General features: G+C 41.4%; 1 long non-coding RNA gene across 1 annotated transcript in view; it reads left to right on the top strand.

The window, feature by feature from the left end:
* Positions 1–5,303: 5,303 nt before the first annotated feature.
* The window catches only part of LOC138990252 (uncharacterized), a 38,627-nt gene continuing 25,633 nt past the window's right edge, over positions 5,304–18,297 (top strand). Inside the window, exons 1-2 of the long non-coding RNA XR_011466370.1 lie at positions 5,304–5,435; positions 12,134–12,255. This is a non-coding gene — a long non-coding RNA (uncharacterized lncRNA). The remainder of the gene's footprint in view (positions 5,436–12,133; positions 12,256–18,297) is intronic.

Genomic DNA, 18,297 nt, shown 5'->3' with positions numbered 1-18,297 from the left:
TGGACCACTGCCATAAATACTAACAGGTTTGCTATTGCTTGAAAGTCAGTTTGAATGTTGGATATAACTAGATAGTGCAAATTGGATAAATTATGCTCTACATTCTTATCTTTTGGAGGACATATTGACTTTTTTTTTTGTTGATCTTGGGGAAGTGGAGTAAATGGAAGCATTGTGGTGGAAGTTTCTTTTTTAAAGAAAGTATAGTTAGGAATATACGTATCTTCCTATGGGGGGGGGAATCTCTATTCTTTTTCAACTTTGTTTTTGATCTCAGATACTATAGGTTTAAAGCATATATACTTCGGCTTCTTGGGCTTGATGCTTACTTGTTTTTTAATTTTCTAGCTGTGCCTTGCAGCATGCAGGATCTTAGCTCCCCAACCAGGGATTAAACCTTTTCGCCCTGCATGGGGAGCACGGAATGTTAACCACTGGACTGCCAGGGAAGTCCCTTGATACTTGTTTTGTTGTAGATCCTAAGTGGGTTCTTGATTCTATTCTTGAGACCATGTGGTTCTCACCCCTTGGAAGTCACAGGGGACAACTGTCTGTATGAAGTTAATGAAGGCGTTAGTGCTCGTTAACTTACTGCTGCACTGGGATTCGTTTAGGCTGGAGTAGCACCTCACACCTGCAGCAGAAGGATGTGTGACACACTGCAGCTGTGTGTTGCTCAGAGCCATCTGGGAGAAATTAGAAATTGACAGAGAGGAAAACTCTTTAGGAGAAAGTCGGCTGCCTCTAGTGGGGAAAGAAAAAAAAATATCATCACAGGCAAAAATTCCTGCATCTTTTGAAGTCATTGAAATGAAAAGGCCTTTTGCTTGAGTTATTCAGCTAACTGCCTTAATTTTCCACCTGGTATGTCAGTTGAGGTCTTTCATGTGAGTAAATACCTGGCTTTAATGATGATTGAAGTAACTAAAGTTCAGGAAATCATGAAAATAATATCCTTTTCTTTGGAGTTTATTTACTTAGCCAACAATTTGGTCTACTCTACTTCAAGCTTTGCACTAGGAAGTGGTCACAATTGTGTCCTCAGAAAGGAGCATTTAGGGATTCTGAAATGTGAATATGCCTGTAAGCCTTTCCAGGGCAAAACTGGGTGGTGGTTTTCTTCATGTCTGCAGATTCTTTGATAGTATTGCGTGCAAAAGCTGAAGTCTAATCTCCCCTCTGTGAATGTGATTGTGAGCTGAATTGGCGACTTATTTCTCATTAATAGAATGTGGTGGATGTGATGGCCTAGGATAGGTCATTAAAAAAAGATACATCTGAGACATGGAACTCAGCTTTGTTGGAATAAAGTTCTGAATCTCTAACCCAAATTTTATTCTCACTGAACAGGTAAATCTTTTAATCTAATTGAATTTTGTGTGACCCAGGTGAGTCATGCTAGACTATAAAAACTGGTCAGTTCAGACTTGGGAATTGGTGAGAATGACTATTTAGATGAGGCTTGTCTGAGCTTCTTTAGCAAGCAGTGCAAAGGATACACAACAAGACTAGGGATGTGTGCTGGTATAAGTGGATGTGGCTTCTCAGGACCTCCTTTGTCTCACATTAGACATGTTCTACGCAAGGTCAGCGGCCTCAGCAATCTTCAATGAGGGATGAATGTGTCAAGTCAGAGGAGCTCACAGATTCATAATTCTTTGCTGAACTACAATGAAATAGCTTAATTCTATAATATATCTTAGCCTGGGTTCTCTAGAAAGTGGATCCAGAAGCAAAGGCTTATATTCTCTTATGTTATCAAGGAGTATATTTTATACCACAGAGTACAGGCGAGGGACCAGGGAAGAAGGCAGGAACAAGAGAGAGCTGTTTTTGAGGTATCATATGTGTAATTGTTTGATCTCCATGGAACAATCTTCTAGAAGGTAATATAATTGACTACTTCTTGTAGTAATATAATTGATTGTCCACTTGGCGGGGGAGGATGATAAAGAATTTGTCAGTCATTTCCATTTTTTCTGGTTTAATGTTTTGCTTTTCAATTTCCCAAGTACTTATGGGTGACATTTATGTGGGTGCCAGTGGTTCCCACAATACCTCATGTCTCAACCATGAAGCCCTGGGGGAGGGAAGAATGGGAGACACAGGCATAGAGATGAAGTCCTGATGAATTGTAAACCCATGAAGCTGGCCAGAGTCCATGCAGAGCAGGTCACCAATTACTAGGACAAGGGTATTGGTGACAGATGAGGCCTGAGAGGATCTGAGGGTTGTAGGAGGTGTTGGAAGAGGTGTCTGATACACAGTGCTTCAGTTCAGTTCAGTTCAGTTCAGTTGTTCAGTCGTGTCCGACTCTTTGCGACCCCATGAGTCGCAGCACGCCAGGCCTCCCTGTCCATCACCAACCCCTGGAGTTCACTCAAACTCAGGTCCATCGAGTCGGTGATGCCATCCAGCCATCTCATCCTCTGTCGTCCCCTTCTCCTCCTGCCCACAATCCCTCCCAGCATTAGAGTCTTTTCCAATCAGTCAACTCTTCGCATGAGGTGGCCAAAGTACTGGAGTTTCAGCTTTAGCATCGTTTCTTCCAAAGAACACCCAGAGCTGATCTCCTTCAGAATGGACTGGTTGGATCTCCTTGCAGTCCAAGGGACTCTCAAGAGTCTTCTCCAACACCACAGTTCAAAAGCATCAATTCTTTGGCGCTCAGCTTTCTTCACAGTCCAACTCTCACATCCATACATGACCACAGGAAAAACCATAGCCTTGACTAGACAAACCTTTGTTGGCAAAGTAATGTCTCTGCTTTTGAATATGCTATCTAGGTTGGTCATAACTTTCCTTCCAAGGAGTAAGCGTCTTTTAATTTCATGGCTGCAGTCACCATCTGCAGTGATTTTGGAGCCCCCAAAAATAAAGTCTGACACTGTTTCCACTGTTTCCCCATCTATTTCCCATGAAGTGATGGGGCCAGATGCCATGATCTTCATTTTCTGAATGTTGAGCTTTAAGCCAACTTTTTCACTCTCCTCTTTCACTTTCATCAAGAGGCTTTTTAGTTCCTCTTCACTTTCTGCCTTAAGGGTGGTGTCATCTGCATATCTGAGGTTATTGATATTTCTCCCGGCAATCTTGATTCCAGCTTGTGCTTCTTCCAGCCCAGCATTTTTCATGATGTACTCTGCATAGAAGTTAAATAAGCAGGGTGACAATATACAGCCTTGACATACTCCTTTTCCTATTTGGAACCAGTCTGTTGTTCCATGTCCAGTTCTAACTGTTGCTTCCTGACTTGCATATAGGTTTCTCAAGAGGCAGATCAGGTGGTCTGGTATTCCCATCTCTTGAAGAATTTTCCACAGTGCTTACAACCTACCAAATTCCCCATTGTATTCCTTGCCTGGTCATAGGACTGGTGAGGTTTCAGAGTAGGGGTCAAGTCATAGACTTGGTTATTTTAAAAGAGCTCTTTGTGAATGACTTGTGTCAGAAGCATATAAAAGAAGAGGACACCTGTTAAAAATATAGATATCTAGGTCCCATGCAGACCTACGGATTCAAAATCTCTGAGGCTGGCAACTAAAATGGGCATGTTGAACAAGTAGCTTAGGCAGTCCTGAAGTGTACTATACCTAAGAATCACTAAGAAAACATGGGATATCAGTCAATTAAAGTCAACTTTATTGAATATTGCTCTATTGTTTAAAAACACTATGCATTAGAGTAGACTTTGAAGTAATTTCCATATAAAATAATTTATCTACCAAGGCCCCATTTACTTCAAGAATCCTGACAGGCTATTATCTATTTAAATCCATTGACTGTATTTTATTTAAAAGATCAAGTACTGAAGCTACTTTAGGTCCTTGAGTACTTTTAACAGCATAGCTCCATAGCTCCTATAAAAACACACTTTCGTTGTCACTCATTACTTTATGGACTTTCCTGAAGCCAGCAAGGTCATGTCACAGGGCCCGCTCTCTGTGGCCTGTGGTCTCTGGGCTCTGTGACCTGGACATTGCCTTCCCACCACTTTTGCCTCATGGGAGCACTCACCACAGGACACGGGATCTGGGTTTCCTGGTAGCTGCCCTAGTGGGTAAACACTGGGAAGTGTGAAGGAAATTTTCTAACCTATGGAAAATGGGAGATGGGCCCCAGAGGATATATCTCCCTTTCTTCCCCCAACAGAATTTTTGAGGTGAAGTGGTTTCACAAGGCCTGTCTGGAAACCATGCCAGGCAACAGGCTGTGTTTTCTTGTGAAGCTATGATTTGATGCTGCCTTATATCTGCAGATGCTTTCTCCTTTCTGTCTTACTCTTACTGTCCTAGAATTACACTTTCCCATAAAGCCTTGGCATGTCAGTCTTGCCACGAGCCTTTTTTTCCCCCCTTAAGAAACTCAAGGGAAGAAAATTGGTGCAGGAGTGGGTCTAGAAAGCAGACCCTCAGGACTGGATTTTGAGTTTGAATTGCCTGCTGTCTGAAAGCCATAGGAACTCCATTGCTGCCAGCACATGGACAGTTAATAACTCTGGCATGCAGTGGCATCCCTAATTAGCTTTCTATAGCTGTTGTGACTAATTACCATAATCTTAGGGGCTAAAACAGCAGAAATGTATTAATTTATTATCTTCAAGTTCAGTAGGTTAGAAGTCTGACTTCGGTCTCACTGGGCTAAAATAAAGGTGTCAATGGGGCTGTGATTCTTCCAGAGGCTCCAGAGCAGGATCCGTTTCCTTGCCTTTTTAAGCTTCTAGTGGCTTGTGGCAACTTTATCTTCAAAAGCCAGCGACATAACATCGTCACCCTTTCTGAAGTAAAACATTCATTCCCCTGTCTACTGCCTCACCCTCCACTGCCTGGATACCATGCAAAACCTCCTGTGAAGTCACTAACTTGCATGTCCTCATTAAGCTCAACTTTCATAATCCCTCATTGCAATCATGTTGAGAGCAAGATTCAGGTCTAAATGGGGAGGTCCTGTTCAGGAAGAAATGGTTCTCACATAGGAGTTGTGAAAGCTCTGGGAGGAACTGGGGGAACACAGGTAAAGGGCAGGTCTTGAGGATGTTAGTTCAGGGAGGGGAGGAACATAGTACTGAGAATTCACTGACAAAGTGACACCCATACTCAGGATGCAGTGTCCAATCAGACCCCTGGTATTCATCTTAATCGCTTGCTGCTCCAGGCCTTAATTAGGGCTGCTCAAGGCCTGAATTAGGCATTGGGTTCCAGTAAATCATGTGGAGATGCCATAACTTCCTTGACAGGGTGTTCTCTCTCAGGTTTTGAGAATGGATGAACTTGTATGCCAAAGTTTTTTTTTTTTTTTTGCAGCCAAAGATGGAGAAGCTCTATACAGACAGCAAAAACAAGACTGGGAACTGACTGTGGCTCAGATCGTGAACTCCTTATTGCCAAATTCAGACTTTAATTGAAGAAAGTGGAGAAAACCCCTAGACCATTCAGGTATGATCTAAATCAAATCCCTTATGACTATACAGTGGAAGTGAGAAATAGATTTAAGGGACTAGATCTGATAGATAGAGTGCCTGATGAACTATGGACGGAGGTTAGTGACATTGTACAGGAGATAGGGATCAACACCATCACCAAAAAAAAGAAATGCAAAGAAACAAAATGGCTGTCTGAGGAGGCCTTACAAATAGGTGTGAAAAGGGAAGTGAAAGGCAAAGGAGAAAAGGAAAGATATACCCATTTGAATGCAGAGTTCCAAAGAATAGCAAGGAGAGATAAGAAAGCCTTCCTCAGAGATCAATGCAAAGAAATAGAGGAAAACAATAGAATGGGAAAGACTAGAGATCTCTTCAAGAAAATTAGAGATACCAAGGGAACATTTCATGCAAAGATGGGCTCAATAAAGGACAGAAATGGTAGGGACCTAACAGAAGCAGAAGATATTAAGAAGAGGTAGCAAGAACACACAGAAGAACTGTACAAAAAAGATCTTCATGACCCAGATAATCATGATGGTGTGATCACTGACCTAGAGCCAGACATCCTGGAATGTGAAGTCAAGTGGGTCTCAGGAAGCATCACTACGAACAAAGCTAGTAGAGGTTATGGAATTCCAGTTGAGCTATTTCAAATCCTGAAAGATGATGCTGTGAAAGTGCTGCACTCAATATGCCAGCAAATTTGGAAAACTCAGCAGTGGCCACAGGACTGGAAAAGGTCAGTTTGCATTCCAATCCCAAAGAAAGGCAATGCCAAAGAATGCTCAAACTACTGCACAATCGCACTCATCTTACACACTAGTAAGGTAATGCTCAAAATTCTCCAAGCCAGGATTCAGCAATACGTGAACTGTGAACTTCCAGATGTTCAAGCTGGTTTTAGAAAAGGCAGAGGAACCAGAGATCAAATTGCCAACATCTGCTGGATCATGGAAAAAGCAAGAGAGTTCCAGAAAAACATCTACTTCTGCTTTATTGACTATGCCAAAGCCTTTGACTGTGTGGATCACAATAAACTGTGGAAAATTCTGAAAGAGATGGGAATACCAGACCACCTGACCTCCCTCTTGAGAAATCTGTATGCAGGTCAGGAAGCAACAGTTAGACCTGGACATGGAACAACAGACTGGTTCCAAATAGGAAAAGAAGTACGTCAAGGCTGTATATTGTCACCCTGCTTATTTAACTTATATGCAGAGTACATCACGAGAAACGGTGGGCTGGAGGAAGCACAAGCTGGAATTAAGATTGCAGGGAGAAATATGAATAACCTCAGATATGCAGATGATACCGCCCTTATGTCAGAAAGTGAAGAGGAACTAAAGAGCCTCTTGATGAAAGTGAAAGAGGACAGTGAAAAAGTTGGCTTAAAGCGCAACATTCAGAAACTAAGATCATGGCATCCGGTCCCGTCACTTCATAGCAAATAGATGGGGAAACAGTGGCTGACTTTATTTTTGGGGGCTCCAAAATCACTGCAGATGGTGATTGCAGCCATGAAATTAAAAGATGCTTACTCCTTGGAAGGAAAGTTATGACCAACTTAGACAGCATATACTTTGTCAACAAAGGTCCATCTAGTCAAGGCTGTGGGTTTTCCAGTGGTCATGTATGGATGTGAGAGTTGAACTATAAAGAAAGCTAAGTGTCAAAGAATTGATGCTTTTGAATTGTGGTGTTGGAGAAGACTCTTGAGAGTCCCTTGGACTGCAAGGAGATCCAACCAGTCCATCCTAAAGGAGATCAGTCCTAGGTGTTCATTGGAAGGACTGATATTGAAGCTGAAACTCCAATACTTTGGCTACCTGATGCGAAGGGCTGACTCACTGGAAAATATCCTGATGCTGGGAAAGATTGAGGTCAGGAGGAGAAGGGTATGACAGAGGATAAGATGGTTGGATGGATCACTGACTCGATGGACATGGGTTTGGGTGGACTCCCGGAGTTGGTGATGGACAGGGAGGCCTGGCATGCTGCGGTTCATGGGGTTGCAAAGAGTTGGACACGATTGAGCGACTGAACTGAACTGAACTGAATATGCAAAGGTGCATATGGCACAAGAACTCTCCCTTGCCTCAGGGAGTAACTAATCTAGTATGGAAGATATATACCTGGGACAGAAATCATCTTCTATCTCAAGGCCACACCCCTGTATTAATAAATCCTTTGGACATATGTGTTGTGGCATACGAATTTCAGTGTAGTGGTTCTATAACTGCTGCTTTTCTGATATGACAAATAATATGATCTTAATCTAGCTACGCAAGAAGTGCATACATTTGAATAGACTTATAAAACATTTCATCTGGAGCCTTCAACTTAAAAAAAAGATTCAAGAGGGAAAAATATAGATTCAGATACTTGTTTCTTAAATACATTTATATAATTTCATTACCTGTTGAGACTGTTATTTGGAAGCTATTGAAATGTTTTTCAAGAATCACTGAAAAAGCACACACCATTTTGGTGAATTTCCAATTTAAATAGTATGGGCTTAGAAGGATATGCTTCAAGCAAAAATCTCATAAATTCCTCATATGTTCCATTTTGAAATTAACAGAAAGGTTTATGGATGAGGGGCAGAAGAAGAAAGATGAATCTGTCTTATTTCATTTCAACTGCCACTCAGACTTGTAATTTTTTACACAAGAACTACTTAGTTTTTGATAATTTAAGTTCCTTACATAATTAATATTTTCCTGGTCCATCAACTCCGTCATTTTTTTCCCCACTCTTTTGTGACTTGCAGCTCTAAGTAAGCACCGAAGTAATAGCTGAATAAGATGATTAATCTGTAAACCATGCACTCATTTGTATGATTTTTATTCCAATTAAATTTTGGAAGTATTATTACAAAGATGAACATCAACAAAATTGTTTTGGAGCAATTCGTGAAAACTATCATGGTAGACAGAGGATGATCAATAAATATTTGAGTGATGATTGTAGAAGAAAATTTATAATGTAGAAAGCAGTCATTTCCTTTACTAAAGAATTTATTCCTTTAAACTTAAAGGAATATTCTATCACTTTTCATGAAAGGAATGTTTGATTATTGATTATACATAGTTATAATTATGTATTATAAAAAGATGCTGCATTTGGAATGCTCAGTGCTGGCATCTGTTCCATGATGTGCTTTGCTTTTTTTTGGCAAATAATATTAAGAACACATTACTTTTTACCATTATAAAAATGATATGCCATGTATTCATACATATGTATGTTTTTTTAAAAATGAAGGAGATTATTCATAATTCTACCACCAAAAAAATCACAACTGTTAATTTCTTGGTGCTTATTTTTTTTAATTTATTTTTAATTGAAGGATAATTGCTTTATAATTTGTGGTGCCTATTATTCCAGTCTCTCTATGTGTAACCATTTCATCAAATGAACTTATCTCGTAGGTACAATCAACAAAAGGGACTATTCCCTCTCCTACCCGCCCTACCCCAGTGCCTTCAAATATTTCCTTCAAATTATTTCTTCCTTCTTTGTCTTTAATAACATCTCTAGCATTCTTCTTAGTGTTGTTGTTTTTTTAATTCTCTCTCTTTCTCTCACCTTACTGGCTATGGTGCTTCCACCATATTTAAAACTATGGGAATTGGCTATGATTCAGGTGTTGCCCTGCTTCCTCTGTCTGTACAATTATTGCTTCAAATAATCCAGTTCTAAGTAATTTGGTGCATGACATGCCCTTAGTTCCAGGAATTGATTTAGAGGTTACATAATCAATATGATACTTAGAAAATTTACTGGGAATTCTGGGACACAGGAAGTATTTCTTTTCCTCTGTTGGATAATGGAGAATATACAAAGATGGAACTTGCTGCCATGACTATCATATTGGGAAGTCATTTTGTGAAGCAGCTCACCCAGACGTAATGATAATGTTGAGAGAAATGTGGAGATACTGAGCTGGAGTCCTAAAGAAATTATGCCTAAGGTCTGTGCTGGCTCTGGAATTTAGGTTTATGTGAGTCAATAAATCTCATTCAGTGTCTGAGCCAGTCTGTGTTGAGTTTTCTGTTCTTAGCTACTGAAAACATCCTAACTGGCTCACGTGTGGTTTAAACAGATGGTAATTGGAGATTATGTTCATTTCCTCTTGCTGAACTGTCTGAGCGCAGTAGCATCACATGCTTTGTGGAATTCCAGAACTATTTTATGGAAATGAAGCACAGTTTCAGAAGATACTCACAGATATTTGAGGGGTATGAATTATACATTATGTTTCTGCAATGGTCTTTCAAGTGCAAACCTCAGAGGATATGATGAGTTCTCAAGAATATGTCCTGTTAGTTTGGCTTAGTTTTAAGGGGACTCAATTGAGCTGAGGGATAATTAAGCCTTCCAAGGTGATATAGAATCTCTGTAATGCCAAAAGCAAGTAATTCCAGAACTGTTACGAAATTATATGGCTAAAGTTTGGGTAATATTTGCTTTCACCTATCTTTATGAAAACATTTTCTTTTTTGTGTGTGTGTGTATTAGTCACTCAGCTGTGTCTGACTCTTTGGGACCCCATGGACTGTAGCTCAACTGTCTCCTCTGTCCTTAGAATTCTCCAGGCAAGAATACTGGAGTGGGTAGCCATTCCCTTCTCCAGGGATCTTCCTGACCTAGGGATCTAACCTGGGTCTCCTGCATTGCAGGCAGATTCTTTACTGTCTGAACCACCAAGTCATCAAAGTGTTCAAATACAAGTTAAATACAAGCTGAGATACAAAATAAGAGCTATTGTTTGTGAGATAAATCTGGGGTTGAAATTTAGACATATACTTGTTGAAAAGATCTAAGTTTTTTGAGACCAGTTTGATGGCTCAGACGGTAAATAATCTGCCTGCAATGCAGGAGACCTGAGTTTGATCCCTGGGTTGGGAAGATTTCTTGGAGAAGGGAATGGCTACCCACTCTAGTATTCTTGCCTGGAGAATTCCATAGACAGAGGAGCCTGGCAGGTTACAGAGTCTGACATGACTGAGTGACTAACACTTTCAATAGGCAAAAAGTAGATCAGGGAAAAACCCAAAGCATCATGAAAAATCACTGATATAGAAAGAATGAATGATTTTAAAGTGTATTTCTTTTGAGGAAGAGTAAGAAATAGAGGTAATAATTAGAAGTTAATGTCATAAAAACCAGTAATGTTATAAGTAGTTGACTCTGGGAAGGAATGAATATGAAATTGCTGCTTTTTACTATATACTGTTGTCTACTTGATTTTTAAAAAAATCATGTGCACACCTTACTTTGAGCAATTAAAGACATATCCCAGATAGGGCTTTATGTCACACCCTCTCCACCCACTCCTGAATTTGGCTGCATCACACAGACACTTCCCTGCAAGTTCTTTCAGTTCTTCTACCCACAGCATATGGCCTCAACTGTAGTGTTTTTTTCCTCTTACTTGTTTTTTTCTTTATGCCTCAAAAGACTTCTTCAAAATTATGGGGGCCCTCCTGGTTAATGAATTGAAGCAACTAGGAAGTGGAGATGCATACAGACGCCTGGGGATAAACTTAACAGGGGCGGGGGAGAGAACCTGTGGACCCAATTTCAAGCTCCTACTCTTTTAGCTGGTAATTCTAGGAGGAATCTGAGTATTTACCGCACTTGACAGAGGTCCCCAGCAGAATACATCCCAGGTTACCTGCCGAGATGAGAATATATCCTTAATTTGAAGTGTTCTCTTTCTCTCTCATCCTCTTACCCCCATTCCTTCTTACCTATTCCTACTTCCTAGAATCACCTCTCAAATAAACTATCCGCATCAAGTTATCATCTCAGGCTCTGTTTTCAGTGGAAATGAAGACAGCTCCTGATGTGAAAAGTGATCATCCTCAGCACCCTGAAGTCTCTGGCCCTTGCTCTCTGCAGAACAGTTAGACTGCCCACGATTCCTGGGCACTGCTGCTGTGTAAGCCGACAGCAAAATAATCCCATTGCAAACAATCAGTTCAACTATTACAGAAATGTACCAGACGAAAGGCTCATGGCTGGGGCAACAAATGCCATAAGGGAGTCTGTAAATGACTTTCTGGCCAGCCAAAGAAATGTCACAGAAAAAGAAAGAAAGAAAATGAACGTGAGAGGGAAAAGAAGTTGGCATCTTACAGAGAAACGGAAGTGCTGTCTTTCTCCTTCCTCCTGTCAAGGAGGCTGAGAGGTGTGAGCAGCAGATTGCAAAATCAGCCAGGGAGCCAAGGACACCGCCAACTTGCCGTAGATACTGGAACTGTCTCTGGGGATTTTGGAAACCCACGGCAAGAGCCTGGAAAGATGCCCGAATAGAGACAGTGTCTGCCATGGATGTGGGGTGAAGGCTACCCATCGACTGAAACTCTGACAGGTCCAAGAATTCTGCAACCAGGAGACTTGCCAGGTTTCAGATTTCTAGTTTCCAGTTTGGCTTTTTCTAGACTATGAATGGCCACTGGCTTCTCTCCATCCTTACCATTCCACCCCAACTCCCTCTTCCACTAGCTACAGTGGGCTGGTTCTTGCTATTTGCAGCCAAGTTCCAGGCAGTTTCAGGTGCCCTCCCCACCAGCCTTACCTCACTCATGCCCTCTCACTTGGGGTTGTTTCCTTCCTTAGTCAAATCTTGAGGGACCCTTTGGACTAAGGCCCCCTCTCCTTTTTGTTTTCCAGCTAATTCTATTTTCTTTTTTTCATCCACAGCCTCTTTACCCATCTCTCAGTACATCTAACAGACCTTCACATGTGATGTCATCAGGCAAATGACATTGGCAAGTGGTAATCCCCTGGGCAGTCAATGCCAGAACCACCAAGAGGAGTAAAGTGTGAGTTACTTCTACCAATTTCAGTGTCCACCTTGGAAGGGGAATTACTGTGGGATTCCTGAGGTTTGCGTGACTCTTGAGTATCCATAGCCAACACAGTTACTGCTCACTTTTCCTCCCCATCTGCTTCTTGGCTGGCTGGTGGGGGTGGGGGTCTTATTGGAGGAAAGCTTGTTTGCTAAGAAATTCTACTCCTGGCTTTGCTCTAAGGATCTCATGGATGCGACTCTAAAAGCAGATTCTTTCAAGTCAACTTGCTCTTTTGAGCTAGACTTCAGTAAGCATCAAAATTTGAAACAAATTCTACTATTCCTATCACTGAAAAGGCAAATAATCAGCTCACATTTCTGGGTTTTGTTCTAAAAACATAAACACTCAGACAGCAACATGTTTTTATGCCTAAAAACAGCCACTAATATGCCCCAAGTGGTGTAGACCTATTTTCTATTATTCTTACATTTTAAATTAAAAGCAAAAACTGCTTTAAAAAATGTTAAAAAAAATGAAGCTGAGCTGGAAAGAAGCATGCTGCAGTGCCTTAAGGAGTGGCTGGGCCAAACCACCTGGGTTGCAATCTTGACTGTGACCTTGGTCTGTCCGAGTCTCTTATCTGAGATGGGAATAGTAATAGTACCTACCTCAGAGTTTTTCAGGAGAAGGCAATGACACCCCACTCCAGTACTCTTGCCTGGAAAATCCCATGGACGGAGGAGCCTGGTAGGCTGAAGTCCATGGGGTCACGAAGAGTTGGACACGACTGAGCGACTTCACTTTCACTTTCATGCAATGGAGAAGGAAATGGCAACCCACTCCAGTGTTCTTGCCTGGAGAATCCCAGGGATGGGGGAGCCTGGTGGGCTGCCGTCTATGGGGTCGCACAGAGTTGGACATGACTGCAGCAACTTTAGCAGCATTAGCAGTAGCAGCAGCAGCAGAGTTTTTCATAAGGATCAAATCAGTTAATACTTATAAAGAACTTAGAGTAGTACCACTAACACAGTAGTTCAGTTCAGTTGCTCAGTTGTGTCCGACTTTTTGTAGCCCCATGGACTGTAGCACACCAGGCCTCGCTGTTTATCACCAACTCCCGGAGTTTACTCAAACTCCATTGAGTCAGTGATGCCATCCAACCATCTCATCCTCTGTCGTCCCCTTCTCCTCCTGCTGTCAATTTTTCCCAGCATCAGGGTCTTTTCAAATGAGTCAATTCTCTGCAACAAGTGGCCAAAGTATTGGAATTTCAGCTTCAGCATCAGTCCTTCCAATGAATATTCAGGACTTATTTACTTTAGGATGAACTGGTTGGATCTCCTTGCAGTCCAAGGGACTCTCAAGAGTCTTCTCCAACACTACAGTTCAAAAGCATCAATTCTTAGGCACTCAGCTTTCTTTCTTTTTTTTTTTTTTTTCAGCTTTCTTTATAATCCAAGTCTCACATCCATACATGACTACTGGAAAAACCATAGCTTTAACTAGATAGAGCTTTGTTGGCAAAGTAATGTCTCTGCTTTTTAATATGCTGTCTAGGTTGGTTATAACTTTCCTTCCAAGGAGTAAGTGTCTTTTAATTTCATGGCTGCAGTCACCATCTGCAGTGATTTTGGAGCCCCCCAAAATGAAATCTCTCACTGTTTCCATTGATTCCCCATCTATTTGCCATGAAGTGGTGGAACCAGATGCCATGATCTTAGTTTTATGAATGTTGAGTTTTAAGCCAACTTTTTCACTCTCCTCTTTCACTTTCATCAAGAGGCTCTTTAGTTCTTTGCTTTCTGCCATAAGGGTGGTGTCATCTGCATAGCTGAGGTTATTGATATTTCTCCCGGCATTCTTGATTCTAGCTTGTGCTTCATCCAGCCCAGCATTTCTCATGATGTACTCTGCATATAAGTTAAATAAGCAGGATGACAATATACAGCCTTGGCGTACTCCTTTCCCAATTTGAAACCGGTCTGTTGTTCCATGTCTGTTTCTAGCTGTTGCTTCTTGACCTGAATACAGATTTCTCAGGAGGCAGGTCAGGTGGTCTGGTATTCCCACCTCTTGAAGAATTTTCCACATTTTGTTGTGATCCACACAGTCAAAGGCTTTGGCATAGTCAGTAAAACAGAAATAGATGTTTTTCTGGAACTCTCTTGCTTTTTCAGTTGTCCAGTGGATGTTGGCAATTTGATCTCTGGTTCCTCTGCTTTTTCTAAAGCCAGCTTGAACATCTGGAAGTTCACAGTTCACATACTGTTGAAGCCTGGCTTGGAGAATTTTGAGCATTACTTTGCTAGCGTGTGAGATGAGTGCAATTGTGCGGTAGTTTGAGCATTCTTTGACATTGCCTTTCTTTGGGATTGGAATGAAAACTGACCCTTTCCAGTCCTGTGGCCACTGCTGAGTTTTCCAAATTTGCTGGCATATTGAGTGCAGCACTTTCACAGCATCATCTTTCAGGATTTGAAATAGCTCAAGTGGAATTCCATCACCTCCACTAGCTTTGTTTGTAGTGATGCTTCCTAAGGCCTACTTGACTTCGCATTCTGGGATGTCTGTCTCTAGGTGAGTGATCACACCATCGTGAATATCTGGGTCGTGAAGATCTTTTTTGTACAGTTCTTCTGTGTATTCTTGCTACCTCTTCTTAATATCTTCTTCTTCTGTTAGGTCCGTACTGTTTCTGTCCTTTATTGTGCCCATCTTTACATGAAATACTTGCTTGGTATCTCTAATTTTCTTGAAGTGATCTCTAGTCTTTCCCATTCTATTGTTTTCTTCTATTTCTTTGCAGTGATCACTGAGGAAGACTTTCTTATGTCTCCTTGCTATTCTTTGGAACTCTGCATTCAAATGGGAATATCTTTCCTGTTCTCCTTTGCCTTTCTCTTCTCTTGTTTTCACAGCTATTTGTAAGGCCTCCTCAGGCAACCATTTAGCCTTTTTGCATTTCTTTTTCTTGGGGATTGTCTTGATCCTAACCTCCAGTACAGTGTCACAAACCTCCATCCATAGTTCTTCTTCACTCTGTCTATCAGATCTAATCCCTGGAATCTATTTCTCTCTTTTACTGTATAATTGTAAGGGATTTGATTTAGGTCATACCTGAATGGTCTAGTGGTTTTCCCTATTTTCTTCAATTTGAGTCTGAATTTGGCAATAAGGAGTTCATGATCTGAGCCACAGTCAGCTCTCGTTCTTGGTTTGCTGACTGTATAGAGCTTCTCCATCTTTGGCTGCAAAGAACATAATCAATCTTATTTCGGTATTGACCATCTGGTGATGTCCATGTGTAGAGTCTTCTCTTGTGTTGTTGGAAGAGGGTGTTTGCTATGACCAATGTGTTCTCTTGGCAAAACTCTATTAGACTTTGCCCTGCTTCATTCTGTACTCCAAGGCCAAATTTGCCTGTTACTCCAGGTATTTCTTGAGTTTCTACTCTTGCATTCCAGTCCCCTATAATGAAAAGGACATCTTTTTTGGGTGTTAGTTCTAGAAGGTCTCGTAGGTCTTCATAGAACTGTTCAACTTCAGCTTTTTCAGCATTACTGGTTGGGGCATAGACTTCGATTACTGTGATATTGAATGGTTTGCCCTGGAAATGAACAGAGATCATTCTGTTGTTTTTGAAATTGCATCCAAGTACTGAAATTAGGGTTGACTATGATGGCTACTCCATTTCTTCTAAGGGATTCTTGCCCACAGGATTAGATATAATGGTCATCTGAGTTAAATTCACCTATTCCAGTCCATTTTAGTTCTCTGATTCCTAAAATGTCAATGTTCACTCTGCCATCTCCTGTTTGACCACTTCCAATTTGCCTTGATTTATTAACCTAACATTCCATGTTCCTATGCAATATTGCTCTTTACAGCATCAGACTTTACTTCCATCACCAGTCATGTCCAAAACAGGGTGTTGTTGTTTTGGTTCCATCTCTTCATTCTTTCTGGAGTTATTTCTCCACTGATCTCCAGTAGCATATTGGCCACCTACTGACCTGGGGAGTTCCTCTTTCAGTGTCCTAACTTTTTGCCTTTTCATGCTGTTCATGGGGTTCTCAAGGCAAGAATACTGAAGTGGTTTTGTCATTCCCTTCTCCAGTGGACCACGTTTTGTCAGAACTCTCCACCATGACCCGTTCGTCTTGGGTGGCCCTACACGGCATGGCTCATAGTTTCATTGAGTTAGACAAGGCTGTGGTCCGTGTGATCAGATTGGTTAGTTTTCTGTGATTCTGGTTTTCAGTCTGTCTGCCCTCTGATGGAGAAGGATAAGAGGCTTATGGAAGAAGCTTCCTGATGGGAGAGACTGACTGAGGGGGAAACTGGGTCTTGTTCTGATGGGAGGGGCCATGCTCAGTAAATCTTTAATCCAAGTTTCTGTTGATGGATGGGGCTGTGTTCCCTCCCTGTTATTTACCTGTGGCCAAACTATGGTGGAGGAAATGAAGATAATGGTGACCTCCTTCAGGAACTGCTACACTCAGTGCCCCCAACCCTGTAGCAGGCCACCGTCGACCCACGCCTCCACCAGAGACTCCTGGACACTCATGGGCAAGTAAGGGTTAGTCTCCTGTGGGGTCACTGCTCCTTTCTCTTGGTTTCTGGTGCACACAAGGTTCTGTTTGTGACCTCCAAGAGTCTGTTTCCCAGTAACACAGTAAGCCTCATATAAAAACTTTTGTTCTTGTTCAGTCGCCAAGTTATGTCCAACTCTTCGTGACCCCAGGGACTGCAGCACACCAGGCTTCCCTGTCCCTCAACTTCTCCCAGAGTTTACCCAAGTTCATTTCCACTGAATTGGTGATGCCTTCCAACCATCTCTTCCTCTGTTGCCATCTTCTCCTTCTTCCTTCAATCTTTACCAGCATCAGGGTCTTTTCCAATAAGTTGAAGTCAGCTGCTTGTATCAGTCAGCTGTTCATGTCAATAAAAACTTACTGTATGAAATAAAATGTTTTCAAATAAATTCTTCATTTTCTATGTCTATATGAGCATATCAACAAATTATTTTTCTGTTTATATGAGTGGGTGTTCTGATATATATATATAGATACACACATATATATAATGGACCTATTTTTTCCCCCTTGACAATGAGTCTTGGCCATCTTCATTGTCAATATTTAGAGATACAGATATCGTTCTTTTTAATGACTATATATATTCCACTCTGTGGCTGTACAATGGCTTAACAGCCCTCCGAATGGATTTATGTTGTTCTAATATTTCTGTTACCAGTACTGCTGTAACACAGAGGTGTGGGCCTGTATTTCCAAACACCACAGCAAATGAATTCATAGAAATAAAATATAATTATTTACTTTTATTTTACTAGATATGTATTGCCAACTTCTCTCCCAGAAAAGTTTACCAACTTATACTTGGTTTGGACTCTTCTTGATTGAAATATGATGACTAAGCAGTGTTTCTTGGTTGATGGGAATAAATTTGAAATGCAGAGAAATGTGTCTGTGGCATTACTGGACAGAATGTATGGCAATACATGAATTGAAATAAATTTAGGTCATAACTTTTCTGAATAGGAGCTTACCTTGGGTCTGAGCCCAGTTTTGAGAATATATAGAATACTGCTAGCATCCATGGCCACTGCCCCTTGGCTCAGGAAATCTCCTCCAGTTCATCATCATGCTCTTAGTGATGGGCTTGGAAAACACTGCTTTGGTCGGCTTTTGTGTTTCTGTTGTTGTTCAGTTGCTAAGTCATGTCCAACTCTTTGAGACCCCATGGGCTGCAGCACTGCAGGCCTCCCTGTGCTTCACTATTTTCCGGAGTTTGCTCAAACTCATGTCCATCGAGTCGGTGATGCCATCCAACCCTCCCATCCTCTGTCACCCCCTTCTCCTCTTGCCCTCAATCTTTCCCAGCACTAGAATTCCAATGAGTGGGCTCTTCATATCAGGTGGCCAAAGTATTGGAGCTTCAGCTTCAGCATCAGTCTTTCCAATGAATATTCAGGACTGATTTCCTTTAGGATGGACTGGTTGGATCTCCTTGTAGTCCAAGGGACTCTCAAGAGTCTTCTTCAGCACTACA

This window comes from Bos mutus, chromosome 12 (genome assembly GCF_027580195.1).
Source record: "Bos mutus isolate GX-2022 chromosome 12, NWIPB_WYAK_1.1, whole genome shotgun sequence".
In the NCBI taxonomy this organism is placed as follows: domain Eukaryota; kingdom Metazoa; phylum Chordata; class Mammalia; order Artiodactyla; family Bovidae; genus Bos; species Bos mutus.
The sequence above is the reverse complement of the archived record's forward strand: the minus strand, read 5'-3'. Positions and strand labels throughout refer to the sequence as shown.